Source organism: Dipteris shenzhenensis, chromosome 1 (genome assembly GCF_047967505.1).
Source record: "Dipteris shenzhenensis isolate YYH24624 ecotype China chromosome 1, Dip_SZ_1.0, whole genome shotgun sequence".
NCBI lineage: Eukaryota > Viridiplantae > Streptophyta > Polypodiopsida > Gleicheniales > Dipteridaceae > Dipteris > Dipteris shenzhenensis.
Window position 1 is genome coordinate 72,812,666 of NC_141596.1, and position 14,987 is coordinate 72,827,652.

Here is a 14,987-nt window from a genome sequence, read left to right on the forward strand (position 1 = left end):
TTCTTTAGAAACATGTCCATAAATATCTTGTTATTTATGCTAAAAAAACACTAGAAAGATATTGCCATATGATATAAATGTGTTTAACAAGTAATTACATATGTATAATATTATTACATTGAGAGTGATTATGAGGGATGTTTCTTAAAGAAATTATTTTTCAACACTTTTTTAAGGTAATAACAGGGGTACAAAGGGATCTCTATGAATAAGAAAATTTATGTTATGTAAAAATGAATGAGTGACTAGTCTGTATATTTTTATGATAAAGGAATCTAGTTTTAGTGAAAATAAACGTGTAAAACCATGTTTCCTAAAGAAATACAATTTTTTAAATCTCTTGAAAAACACGCTCGGATAAACCTGCTCATAGGTTTTTGCTCGTAAAATTGACGCATCCGTAGATGAACTTAGTTTAATGGATCCTTTTTAAATATATCAAAATGCAAATAATATGAGAGCTATCGAATGTCTTGGATTGTGACCATATGAGCCACTTGGAAGCCTTTTCATCATTTCTCATGCATACATAGAGCCTTACACTGCTCAATAAGGTGTTACTAGAAGCTTGCTCAACAACAATCGAAGGATCATGCCAGTTGGGTGACATCCGCCACTAGTGATGATGCAGACGAAGATGACCCACCGACACAGGATCATGCTCTTACAGTCTGTCTCCCGCATCTAGAGGATGATGGAGATCATGATTTTGCTTTCTAAAGCATAAGATATTTGGGTACTCTGCCCTAGGGGTGTTTTCCAAAAATGAATGCAATAAATCATGTGTGTTTAGTCAATAAAGGTCCTCTGCCTTGGATAGTCCTCCTAAAATGATGTATTTCTTTTATATTTTTGGTGTGTGGCTCCATGTTCCTCATTAGTCTTTGGAGCCAGGTAGGGATGTACTGTGAGAGCCATGTGTTTTTGGCTTTGATAGGTCTATTTGTTGGTGCATTGGTCTCTTAGACCTCTGAGTTGATCATGCATCCATGCATGATGAGCCTTTGAGCCATGCTAGATGAGATTTCTATGTTATGCTCACTAGCCTCTGAGCCATGCTCACTTGCCTCTGAGATTGTGTGGGAGCCATGTCTAGTTCAAGACCGGCATGCACAGTTTTGATGACCGTCATTGTCATGTTCTGTTCTTGGTTCCATTCCAGTAGTCCCTCACCTTTCCTCCATGGGGGGGTGTTAGAAAATGGAGTCAATTTGAGTGACTTTTAGTGTGTTCTAGAGTAGTATCATACTACTTTATATCCTAGAGTGCCATGTGTCACTTTTATTCTTGTGGTGGTCGACGGTCTTACCAAGATGGCTCGCTTCATTCGAGCTAGGGAGTCTATTGTGCCCCACAAGTGGCGGATATGTATATTAGTCAAATTTTTTGTTTGCATGAGTTACCCAATTCCATAGTGTCAGATAGAGATGCTAAATTTACCAGTCATTTTTGGACTGCAATGTTTGAGGCACTAAGGATTTGGTGGTGTTAGAAACATGGTGTGTGTGTGTGAGAGAGAGAGAGAGAGAGAAAAAGTGTGTACTTTCACTATTTTTTTTATTAAAAAAATGTGTGTGTATGTGTGTGTGTGCGCGCGCTTAGAAAAAAGCTAGAGTATGGGACTTATCCCATATACATTTGACACTTAGAGTGTGTGTGCCTATCCTATATAGACATTGTACTTTCATTGTCATTTTCATCAAGCCTCATGCCTTTCTTGATCATGTAAGTACTTTGCTTAGTTGTATATTTCTTTCTCGCATTATTTCATTTCCATTATGCTTTCCTAGTCTTGCTTTTCCTTTCCATTCCATTCCATGTCTTGCATCTTCATAGTTAACTTGGCATTCCATTCAAACTTAGTATCTTCAGTTGGAATTGCCAGGTCCTATTGTTGCTCCCCGCTCCTCCTGCTCCCCTCCTCTCCCTGCTCCTCCTACTGCTCCTCCTCTCCCCACTCCTCCTACTGCTCCTCCTGCTCCCCTCCTCGCTGCCCCCTCCCTTCCCTCCTGCTTCTCCTCCTCCTTCCGCAGATCCGAACTCACAGGCCAGAGAGGTGGCTAGAGATGAAGTTTGGCAGAGTTACCTGTGTTGGTCACTCCAGAGATGTTATGCTCACTTGATGCACGCTTTACCAACACAGAATTCAAGACTGCTCTCTCTGCCCTTCATAAGGGCAAATGCCTTGGTTCAGATGGTCTTACTCCTTTTTTAATAGCCTTTTGGGATATGATAGGTGATCGTATTACTTCAGCCTTGCAGGGCATTTGGGACTCGGGTGAGATGCCTGACTCACTGACCGAGGGACTCATTCACCTTATCCCGAAAGGTGGCAACAGGAATTTTGTATCCCATTAGAGACCCATCGCTCTTTTGGGCACTCTTTACAAAATCCTTGCCAAGGCGATCAGCATCCGATTACAGCCCCTTCTTCCAGACCTCATCCATGATACTCAGACAGGCTTTGTGCATGGCAAGAGCATTTTTTATAATATCTTTTCCTTTTGGGAAGCCACAGAGTGGGCTATGCAGAGTGGGTAGAGGCTGGCAGTTCTACTCCTGGACTTTGAGAAAGCCTATGACAGAGTAGATTGGGGTTTTCTTGAGGGCACTCTTCTACAGTTTGGATTTTCAGATGCTTGGATTAGAGGGGTGGCCTCCCTTTACAGATCAGCCCACAGCCAGGTTTTGATTGGAGGGGTAAGGGGTGACAAGTTTAAGATTTCCAGATCAATAATGTTCTCATGACCTTTTCATTAATCTCCTATCAGAACCTTTGCAAAAGCTTCTAACCTGGCATAAGAATGGGGGAAATACCTAATTGGAAACTAATTGAACCACCTTTGAGTGTTCTTTTTTTTGCAAAAAAGAGACATCTATTAAGTATTAAAGAAAACCGTTAGAGTAAGCTCCGTACGGGAATACGAGATACACCATGCAATGCATGAAAATCTCAAGAGCCAAAAAGAAAGGATTGGGGCTGATAGTGCCATCTCAATCCAGTAGCAACCTCCGAGAAAAAGGGAGAACCCCTCCAAACTCGAAGAAATACAGTCCTCCTAGAAGAGGCTGCCTGTGAAGGGCCCTGCATGCTAGCCCAAATGGCTATCAAAGTGTGAACCGTGTCACTCCAAATACCTGTGATGGGTGTATCTGGGTGTCATCCAAGGCCTCTGTGCATCTGACTCTCCAAATGTGCCAAGAGGATATGCTAGCTAAAATCTCCCAAGAGGTGTCCACTAAAACATGTGAAGCTCTGAAAGGAATATGTGGTACATCCTGAAGAGAGCAGGGCTCCACCTTTGAGCGTTCTTAATTAAGATACATGGAAAATAATCCATAGACGCTTCGCATGTAGTTGTGCCATTGATGTGGCAAACACGCGAGAAACTCTGCAAATGACTGGAAGTATCTTCATCATCTGTTCCTTTAAAATTTTGGACTTTATCTTGATATTGGAGTTAAACTAAAACTTTTCCGCCCCAAAACCCGAGTAGGCCTCAGAAGAACTGACTCACTCACTCTCCACCTTTCGTCGCCATCATTATGAGGTGGTTGTAGACTTCTAACTTGGCTTGTACTGTCTTTAGGCCTCATGGGTACAACTTGACGTATACATGTCGGGTGAACAGGTTCTCTATGTGTTATGAGAGGAACTCAGGCAAACTGCATTAGGTGTTCTTCATTCACCTCATATCTACAATGGTGTCTCTCTCCATCAGAAGCACGCCTGCCTTCATGATGATGGATTCTTTGTCCATCCACCATAGCCTGTCTTCTGGCTTCATACCTTCCTGTGTGTTCTTTCGGGTATGATAGCCGAGTATCGCCAAAGACGTTCTTGCTACCTCTAAGATGTTCTTTGCGTTCATTTTGTTCTTCCACCAAGGAGATGGCCATTCGATCAAAATCTAAACTCTCTGTAGACGAGTGCTCGGATTCCATTTGCCACGACGGGCCTTCACCTGCCAATCTTCTGGGATGCCTCGGCCCGACACCATTGTTCTGACCTCATGGCTTTGCATAGTAGTCAACTTCCACCCCTAGGGTAGCATAGCTGAGTCTCTCTTCTCATGCTCATTGCTCCTGTTGGACAGCTGCCCCTACCAATCTCCTTCGGGCATTGAACTTTGGTTTTGAGACCTGCTTTGCCTCGCATAGTTGGATGTAACCACTGCCTCTAGTTTAGATATTCTTCACGTCTAGCCACATACCTTCTTCCTCTCTCCGAACGTGTGTCATCCATTGCTTAAGTCAAAAAGCAATCAAAGAGCAATCCGCCATGTACTTTCTGTGTTCCACACCCCGGTCTTCAAGCACTCTACCAGTTGATGCCACTCTCCTGAAGTTACTTGAATAAATTTCTATAGTAACCCACGATTGCCAACAATTGTTTTGCTTCGTCACGAGCATAGTTGGGTCCGTGCGTGTATGGTTGGCTGAATCATACGCGTATGAAATAATTATTCCTTACGTGTATGGTACGACCAATCCTACTTGGCTTTTTTTTGGGGGGGGGGGGGACGGGGTTAAAATTTTAACTTCAAACTTGTATTAATTTTAAAGTCGAGTAACTGATAAAAAAGTTTTCATAAAGGTATGGGTGTAGCTCTTTGTCAATTAAATGTGTACAATGTATATTTTCCTGGTTTTTGTTTTTTAAAAATTAGGGTCACGTATGATTCAGCCCCAGGGGCTGATTCATACTCCAATCATACTTCCGTACCCATATGCAATATGCGTATGGTAACGTATGGAAAAACTGTGGTCACAGGTTATCATGAACTCTCTCCTTTTTTCACTAACACTAGCTTACCGACTCGGTCTCTAAATTTCCTACCCTGATAGCTTGTCAACTCGCAATTCACTTAACCTTCCCTAGCAAGATCGCCAAAATGTTGATGTCTTTGACCTCACCTGCCGAATAACTAAAAAATACTCGGTTTAATTCCCAATCCGGTGCTGCGCTTCGTGAAGATGCTCGCTCTTGCAATCCTAAGGTAGGTGTGCTCCGTGTGCCAATGATTAACACTCGGAGGCTAGGGCTAGCTAACAAAAAAGAACCATGTGATGAGGGAAGAATACCGAGTTACTATGCACACTTAACACTTAGTGAAGTATTGCAACCAAAATAGAACCAAGGAGATACAAATTGCTCAATCATTGAATCAAAGTCACTTGATACAACCAAGCCGTCTCGGCTTGCAATGAACACTCCCTAACCTATCAACTCAGGTAAGAGGAAGAGAACTCGGCACACTGCTCTCTCTTCTCTTCCTCACTTATTACAACATTTCTACCTAAAGGACCGCCTTCTAATTGAGTGTGCGCTCGGTGCGCCAACTCCTACTCGCCGATAGGTTGATTTGCTGGAATCAATTGCACCTCTCATTGCAAAACAGGTGCTCAACTGCCTCCACTGCTTCTTGCTCCGAGCCGAGATCGATGCTTGGTGACCACGTGCAAGTTAGCCTAACCCAAGGCTAACAACCTCCTGTCTCACAATGGATGGAAATAGCTTGGATCAAATACTCACAATGTATTCATAGCTTGATGTTGACTGTTGTGATAGACAATAGACAAGTACAACACTATATAGTATGACACTAGACTCTAGAGAGTCACAATGTCTATGGGATATCTCCCAATATGACATGTGGCACGTCTAGGACTCACTAGACTATACAACACCACCTAGACCACCTAGAACACACTTTTTTTTTTTTTTCCAAAAAAGAGACTTCTATTAAGTAAGAAAGAAACCCGCTAGAGCAAGCTCTGTGTGGAAATACACCATGCTAAGCATGTAATAAAAACACCTCAGAGGAATGAGGTAGAAATAAACCAAGGCTGAGGCTGAAAATGCCATCTCAAACCTGTAGAAGTCTTAGCAAAGAAGAGAGAGTCTCTCCAATCTCTGAGAAAAGTAGGAGGCTGCTCGAGATGATCCTTACATTATCGCCCAAATGGCCATCAGAGTGTGTATCGTATCTGTCCAAGTACTGGCCAAGATCTGAGAAGGGTGAACCTGAGAACCCTCCAAAGCCTCAGTGCACCTGGCTCTCCAAATGTGCCATGCTGCAATGCTAGCTAGGATCTCCCATGGAGAGTCGACCGAGGAGTGAGCAGCCCTGAAAAGAGTGGCCGGAACATCCTCTAGAGAGCACGACTCCACAAGGTGTCGTCGGATGTGAAGAGCCCAAGAGGAGTCAAGTCTCTCAAAAAATACTTGGGGCCCTGAAAGAGTAAGCCAAGCCACTGATCCCCAAGTCATATAGAAAGGTAGGCGAACAAAAGTACTGAAAAGTCTTGCAATCCCATAGGCAGTGCTGTATTCTCTGCGAGTCAGCAGAAATCTGAAAGTTCTCCCAATGAGGAGCTCTGGCAGGCTTCCAACCCCTAGAGCTGAGCTGGAATTTCCTGGCATTACTGAGCGTGTAACGAAAGAAGGGGATGCCCTTCTCTCGGTGCCCTTCATCTATCCATTCCCATTCCCTAGGGTCCCACTGCAAAAACTTAATTGGGACACCTCCATAGAGCCATAGCCTCCATGAGCCAAGGGCGAGGAGAAGCGGGTCAGGATCCAAGTACCACTGTGAAAGAGAGCCATGCTCCATGAAGCCCACTATCTTGACTGGCTAAAACGGTACCTCCAACAAGATATCGTCTGTGGATCTGGACAGCCTGCCCCCCGAAGAAACATCAAATACTAAGGCATCCTCATGTGGGTCAAGAAAAGCAATCACCTGTAAAGGAACTCCCAATTTGGAAAATGCCCCCATCTAGGTGGAGCAAGTAATAGGCATGTCATCTGTGTCCACCCAATCCAAGGGCAAGGCTGCTTCAATCTGTTGGACTCTCCCTGCACTCCCTCTGAGATTAAGAACCATCTGGGCCTGTTGGTCTACAGGAAGCTTCCTGAAGGCTTTCTATGCTCCCACTTTAGATGCAGGGCCCCTCTCCCATCTTGGCCACTGCATATAAGGAGAAGCTCCAAGTGGTCTGCCAAGCTCATCCAAAATCCTGTCATTCCACATGATAGGCTGCCTTTCAATCTCTTCACGGGTGGATGGGGGAATCCTGCGAAGAGTACTCCTGAAGCTGGCCCATGCTTTCAAGATAGCAACCATAAGAGGGGAAGAGGGAGACCTGAGGTGGGCTGTGGTGAAAACCCATCTAGTACTGTGTGTCCAATCCTCTCCTGAAGTGGGCGTGCGAGACTGTATGCATTTGATAAAAAAATCCTTCCAAGGCTCTTGTCCTGGCATAAGCCCTCTCACAACGAACTTGCAGAGTAAAGCTCTGCACTATAGATCTGGGTCGATGATATTCAAACCCCCTTCTCTTGTAGGAAGAATCAAGGTCTCCCAAGCCACCCTGGCTGTAACATCAGTTGTGCCATCTAGACCACTCCATAAAAAGTTTCGTACAGGCCTCTTAAGCTGAGTGATAAAATCCCTAGAGTGGCACCAACAAGAGCATACACACCATGCTGTGGCTAGAAGAACCTGGTTAACCACCACCACCCTGGAGGCCAAGTCAAGTTTGGCTGAGCTCCAGAAAAGGAGCTTTCTTCTGATGCTTTCCAACACCGGAGCAAACTGTTGTGAGGGAAAGATGCCCACCCCAACCTAGCAGCCCAAATATCTGACGGAGAAGCCCCTCTATACCCAAGTGAAGCCAATATCATTACCCCAATCCGGAGTGTCATCCTCGCAAATCCAAAAACCATTGGATTTATGCCAATTAATGTGTGCACCTGCAGCCGTGCAAAACAAATCCAAGGCTGTCCGGAAGGAAGCGAGTGTCCTGGGGGAGGCATCCAAAAAAACAGCCGTGTCATCTGCCAACTCACTATCCAGGAGCTCTTCTTCCCGGCGGATAGGAAGCCTCAGCCCATAAATATCAGCTTGAGATCTAATGTAGATACTCATAGCTTCCGCCACAAATAGAAAAAGAAACGGGGCAAGAGGACATCCCTAGCGGACGGATCTGGAAATCTGAAACCTGTCCCCTCTTACCTCCCCAATGAGCAACTGGCTATGGGCTGGTCTGTAGAGAGAGGATACTCCTCTAATCCATGCATCTGAAAAACCAAAGCGAGATAGAGTACCCTCTAAGAAATCTCAGTCTACTCTGTCGTAAGCTTTCTCAAAGTCCACCAAGAGTAGAATGGCCAATCTCTGGCCGCTTTGCATGGCCCATCTCGAGGCCTCCCAAAATGAGAAAATATTATCAAAAATACTTCTGCCATGCACAAACCCTGTCTGCGTGTCATGAATCAAATTTGGAAGAAAAACCTGTAGCCGTAGACTGATGGCTTTCGCCAAAATCTTGTAAAAAGTGCCCAAAAGAGTGATGGGTCTCCATTGAGACACAAGATTCCTTGTTGAGATATCGAGCTCCACTCGCGATATGCCAGGGTGACTGTTGTGCATTTATGTCACCGACTTGTTGGCTGGAGATGCGGTTGGTACACCGCCCACGAATAATAGCTGGATGACAGCTATCCTTATCTACACTAGTTCGTGGCTCAGTTAGTATGCCACCTTAGTTAGTTGAGTTTGGTTTGAGACCCACATATAGGGTTCTTCTATTTCTTTGTACTAGAGTTCTTTTGGCTTTCACAACTAAGAAGAGGAAAACTGTTTTCAGCCTCCACCTTTGTGTGTATTCCCCCATTGTGATTGTGAGAAAGCCTCAAGTGAGACTCCTTCCCTCTCTCCCACTATCTTCACATGGTATCAGAGCCTTATTCGTGGTAAGGAGCTCAAGAAAGCAAGCCAAGTTCGTGGTGTCCTGGTAAGAGGACCAGTGTTGCTTTCCTATTTCGAGTTTGGGAGCAAATCTCTGTAGGTAGCACAGCCAGAAGTGCAAGAGTGCACTGTCTCAGATTGAGACGCCCTTCGCGGTGTGGCAAGAGCGCAGTATATGCTGCGGGTAAGGGCAAAGCTCTTCGTGACGTTATTTTTCTGATTCGAGGTCATTTCGGGGCCCGTTTTGGAGACGGAAGTTCTCCGCAGGCACTCAGAAAAAGGCCCTGTTTTTGCTGTGCGACCACTGTTCTGCGGGTCGATGAAAAGTTGACGCAGAAATTGCATCGTATGCTTGTGTGCAGAGATATTGGGAGTTGCAGATTCATGCCTGTTGCCTGTTGATGCAAAATCGTCACTAGGAAGTGACTGTGTGGTGAAATACCACTTTCGTCAGTTTTGCAGATCTGCCCATGTGAGGCAAAAAGCTGTGTTTTTTGCAGTGACAAAATATTTTGCAGTGTTCTATAATGGCATATCTGATTCTCTTTCACAGATTGTCACTGAAAAGCTTGACAAGAACAACTTCCAGGCATGGAAGTTTAGAATGACGAATTTTCTTGATGGGAAAAGGCTATTGGGAATTCATTACAGGAAATGAAGAAGAACCTGTTCTTCCTAATGTTCCCAGTTAACAGGAAATGCAGGCATTCAAAGGATGGCATGAGAGAGCCAGGAAAGTTATGTACTGGCTGTCTATCAGTATTTCAGACTCCATGATTGTGCATATTCAGGATGCAAGTACGCCAAAGGAGGCATGGGATACTTTGGCAAAAATGTACAGCACAAATACGCAAGCCAGGAAAATGCAACTCAAACAGGAGTTGCACAATGTGCAGAGAGAAAATTTGAGCATAAATGACTACCACATGAAAGTGAAGAAAATTGCAGATGCACTTGCTTCCATTGGGTCGCCAGTGGATGATGATGATTTGGTTTCTGTGACCTTGAATGGTCTAGGAAAGGATTATGCACAGTTCCGGACATCCATTGCCGTCCGTGAAAAATTTCCTGATTTTGAGGAGCTGATTGCTCTTCTAATTTCTGAAGAGCAGAGAAATGGTGGTGCATCTTCTTCAGCAGGAACTTCAAAAGAAACTGTCTTCTACTCAAATGCTGGCAGAGGTAGAGGCAGAGGTAGAGGAGGCCGATCTGCAGGCCGTGGTAGAAATCAGAATATGCAGCAAACGCAAGAAAACCAGTCCTATGCAGGAGGACGTGGTAACTCTAGAGGCAGGGGGAGCCAAAGAGGCCGTGGTAGATGGCAGAGAGGCCAAAATGCAAACAGCAATATTGAATGCTACTATTGTGGCAAAATAGTTCATATGGCTAAGGACTGCTATAAAAAGCAGAATGACATTATGAATGGAAAATTGCAGCAAGGCAATTATGCATCTTCTAGCAGGCAGGGTGATGACAGAAATGAGCATCTATTTATGGTGCAGCATATGACCAATTCTGTGACAAGTGCAGAAGAACAAAATGATGTGTGGTATGTTGACTCAGGTGCGTCAAACCACATGACAGGTCATGCAGAATGGATGCAAGATGCAAGGAAAATGGAAAAGCCAGGATTTGTGGAGACTGGTGATGATACTGCACATCCTATTGTGCAGATTGGCAAAATTCCTTTGTCTATGCAGGATGGGAAAAAGAAATACTTGTCTGATGTATTTCATGTCCCGAACATCACCAAGAACCTGGTTTCTGTTGGTTAGATGGTTGAGCAGGGCTTGCAGGTCAGATTTAATCCTCATGGATGCTTTGTTGAGGATATGAAAAATAATGGTCGCTTGATAGCAAAAGGAAAGAAGAAGGACAGGATGTTTACGTTGGATGCGGACATGCCTGAATTGAGTGCAGCAATGTTTGCACATGGGACCGGTGTAGTTGCAGATATTGATATCTGGCACAAACGCATTGGTCATGTTAATATAGAGCGACTTAAATCAATGCAAGCCCAAAATATTGTTGCAGGTCTGCCTAAATTCAAGGTTGCAGAAATGCACAAGGTTTGTGAAGCCTGTCAATTTGGGAAACAGGCAAGGAAACCTTTTCCTAGGCATGTTCAAGAGAGTAAAAGCCATTGGAATTAATCCACTCTGATGTGTGGACTACAAAAGCTGCATCTATTGGAGGCTGTCACTATTTTGTCACATTTATTGATGACTTCAGCAGAAAACTGTGGGTGTATTTTATGAAAAAGAAAAGTGAAGTGTTTGGGCACTTCAAAGCTTTCAAAGCTATGGTGGAAAAAGAAACAGGCCTGCAAATAAAATGCCTAAGGTCAGATGGAGGGGGAGAGTACCTCTCAAATGAGTTTGCAAGGTTCTTGCAAGAGCATGGTATAAAGCAGCAATATTCATGCAGTCATACCCCACAGCAAAATGGAATTGCAGAAAGAAAAAACAGGCATATTGGAGAGGTATCTCGGGCTATGCTAAATGAAAAAGATCTACCAGATTATTATTGGGCTGAAGCAGTTGCTACAGCAGTCTATATAATGAACAGGACTCCCACTGCAGCAATACATGGCATGACGCCAGAGGAGATGTATACTGGTAGGAAACCAGATATTTCTCATTTGAAGATTTTTTGTTGCATTGCCTATGTCCATGTGCCAGATGAGTTGAGGTCCAAGTTGGATCCAAAAGCTGAGAAGTGCGTCTTTATTGGTTATTCTCTGCAGCAGAAAGGGTATAGATGCTATAACCCTTCTACACGTAAGTTCACAGTGAGCAGAGATGTTGTTTTTTATGAGATGAGCAGCTGGTATAAACCAGTAAATGTGATGATTGATGTAGATGCACAAAATGGTAATGCTGCACAGAATGCACAACAGCAATCACAAAATATCAGTGGACCTGGAGTGTCCTCTTCCAGTGGTTCACATACTTCGCCATGGACAGGCAGATTGAGATCAGGAGAATCCCCTCAAAGCAATGCAGAGAGTGGTACGCAGGTATCACGAAAAGGAAAAGAGAAGGTAGATCAGCCCATGTTTGATGTGAATGTAGGTCACTCTTGTGTGGATGGTGAATCCAGTGGCTCAGAACAGAGCATTGATGATGAGTTGGGTATTCCTTCTGTTGTTACACCTGGAGTAAGGAAGACCAGGGATGTTTTGAGAGCACCTGGAAGTGAGCCTATTTTGCGGAGGTCTACCAGGGTTAGGTATCCTGTGGATAGGCTGAAATATGATGGATTTACAGCCATTCACTATGCCTATATGGTCAAAGTGATACAGGAACCAGAACCCACTTCTTTTGAGCAAGCCATGGGAAATGAAAAATGGGAGAAAGCCATGGATGAAGAAATGGATGCCTTGGATGCTAATGCTACATGGGAATTGGTGCCTTTGCCTAAAGGCAAGAATGCAATTGGTTGTAAGTGGGTTTATAAGATCAAGCACAATGCAGATGGTTCTGTGAATAGATACAAGGCAAGATTAGTTGTCAAGGGGTATGCACAGACATATGGCATTGATTATGAAGAAACTTTCAGCCCGGTTGCAAGGATGGCAACCGTAAGAGCAGCCATTGCTATGGCTGCATCAAAGGGATGGTCTTTACATCAGATGGATGTAAAGAATGCCTTCTTGCATGGTGATTTGCAAGAAGAGGTCTTTATGGAGCAGCCAGCAGGTTATGTTCATGCTATTCATCCCGAGTTTGTTTGCAGGTTGAAGAAAGCCTTGTATGGCTTGAAGCAAGCACCTAGAGTATGGTCTGACAAGATAGGACAGTATCTTGTCACTATTGGCTTTCAGATTTCCAAGGCAGATTTCTCACTCTATGTGAGAAAAACAGAGAAAGGGATTATGCTGCTGGTCATTTATGTTGATGATTTGATCATCACAGGTGATAGTGATGAAGATATCCTTCATGTGAAAATGCTATTGAGGCAGAAGTTTGAGATGAAGGATTTGGGAGAGATGCGTTATTTCTTGGGCATTGAGATGATTAGATCACCAAGTGGGATACAGCTCTTGCAGAGGCAGTATGGATTGGACATGCTGTCCAAATATGGGATGACAGGCTGTAAGCCTATTTCAATTCCTTTGGAGCAGAATGTGAAGCTGAGCGCAGATGCAGGTGAGCTTCTGGAGGACCCTACTATGTACAGATGCATAGTAGGAAGTTTGATTTACATGACTATTACCAGGCCAGATTTGAGCTATGCTGTTGGGTTGGTAAGTCAGTTTATGCAGGCTCCAAGGAAACCGCATTTGGATGCGGTTAGACGCATACTCAGGTTTGTGAAGTCCACATTGCAGTATGGACTATTTTATGAGGCTGGGGTTCAGATACAGTTGCATGGATACACTGATGCTGATTGGGCTAGTAGCATTTCAGATAGACGATGTACCAGTGGATATGTGTTCTCTTTTGGGAGTGCTGCAGTCACTTGGAGCAGCAAGAAACAGCCTACAGTTGCCTTGTCGAGCACAGAGGCTGAGTACAGGGGTGCAGCAATGGCTGCATGTGAGGTAGCTTGGTTGCATAAGCTACTTTATGATATGCATCAGTCTATAGATGGGCCGGTTGTCATTTATTGTGACAACATGAGCAGTATACATTTGGCAAAGAACCCAGTCTTTCATGCTAGAACAAAGCACATTGAGGTGCATTATCACTATGTGTGGGAGAAGGTTTTACTAGGTCTTATTGATCTAGTTTATGTCAGCACAGAGGATCAGGTAGCTGACATATTCATGAAAGCATTGGGTGCAGAGAAGCTGCACAAGTTCAGAGACCTGCTTGGTGTGCAGGATTTGGGATTGAGCTTGAGGGGGAGTGTTGAGATATCGAGCTCCACTCGCGATATGCCAGGGTGACTGTTGTGCATTTATGTCGTTAGCTAGAGATGCGGTTGGTACACCGCCCACAAATAATAGCTGGATGACAGCTATCCTTATCTACACTAGTTCGTGGCTCAGTTAGTATGCCACCTTAGTTAGTTGAGTTTGATTTGAGACCCACGTATAGGGTTCTTCTATTTCTTTGTACTAGAGTTCTTTTGGCTTTCACAACTAAGAAGAGGAAAACTGTTTTCAGCCTCCACCTTTGTGTGTATTCCCCCATTGTGATTGTGAGAAAGCCTCAAGTGAGACTCCTTCCCTCTCTCCCACTATCTTCACATTCCTATTACCCCCCTTTGGAATGAGATGAATGAGACAATCTGTGAGTGAGTCCGGCATCTCACCAGAGTCCCACACGCCCTCCAGGGCTGATGTAATGTGATCACCAATCTGCTCCCAAAAAGTAATAAAAAAGGAGGGGGTAAGTCCATCTGAACCTGGGCACTTGCCCTTGTGAAGGGCAAGTAATGCAGTCTTGAATTCTGCATTGGTGAAAGGTGCATCCAGAGAAACATAGAACACACATTTTTGACTCACCTTGGCTTCATATTCCAACACCCCCGCATGAAGGCAAGGTGAGAGACTACTGGAATGGAACCAATAATAGAACATGACAATGACGGTCATCAAACCTGTGCATGCCGATCTAGAACTAGACATGGCTCCCACACAATCTCAGAGGCAAGTGAGCATGGCTCAGAGGCTAGTGAGCATAACATAGAAAGCTCATCTAGCATGGCTCAGAGGCTCATCATGCATGGATGCATGATCAACTCAGAGGTCTAGGAGACCAATGCACCAACATCCTGGAACTCTCAAGCGAGGCCTGATAAACAAATAGACCTATCAATGCCAATACATGGCTCCCACAGTACATCCCTCCTTGGCTTCATGACAGGACATGTTAGGAAGCCACACACCAAAATAGAAAAACCAATACATCTGTTTAGGAGGACTATCCAAGGCAGAGGACCTTTAGACTCAATGAAAACCAAACACTCAATACATATCATTTTAGGGGGACTACTACCCAGGGCAGAGGACCCCAAAATACATCAAGTTGTAGTAATTAAAAAATAGATTTCTTATGATAAGAGAGGTCCTCCAAGTAGCCACTGCACACGTGTGCACATCCCTGCGAGACAATGACGATGTTGAAGAAGCGCTAGGCAGGAATGCCCCAAAAGATGTGTCGGTAAAGTCCATGGGGTAGCTAGATGGAGCACTCACATAGTGACTCTCAAAATGGCTAAGGGAGAGTCACCGATGTCGAAGTATAGGCCAGAGGTGTCATGAGGACTTGGAGAGTCGGT

The 14,987-nt window shown here is 44.4% G+C and overlaps 1 protein-coding gene across 1 annotated transcript in view; it reads right to left on the reverse strand.

The window, feature by feature from the left end:
* Positions 1-14,987, reverse strand: part of LOC147906348 (uncharacterized) — a 604,593-nt gene that overhangs the window by 99,951 nt on the left and 489,655 nt on the right. The window lies entirely within an intron of this gene.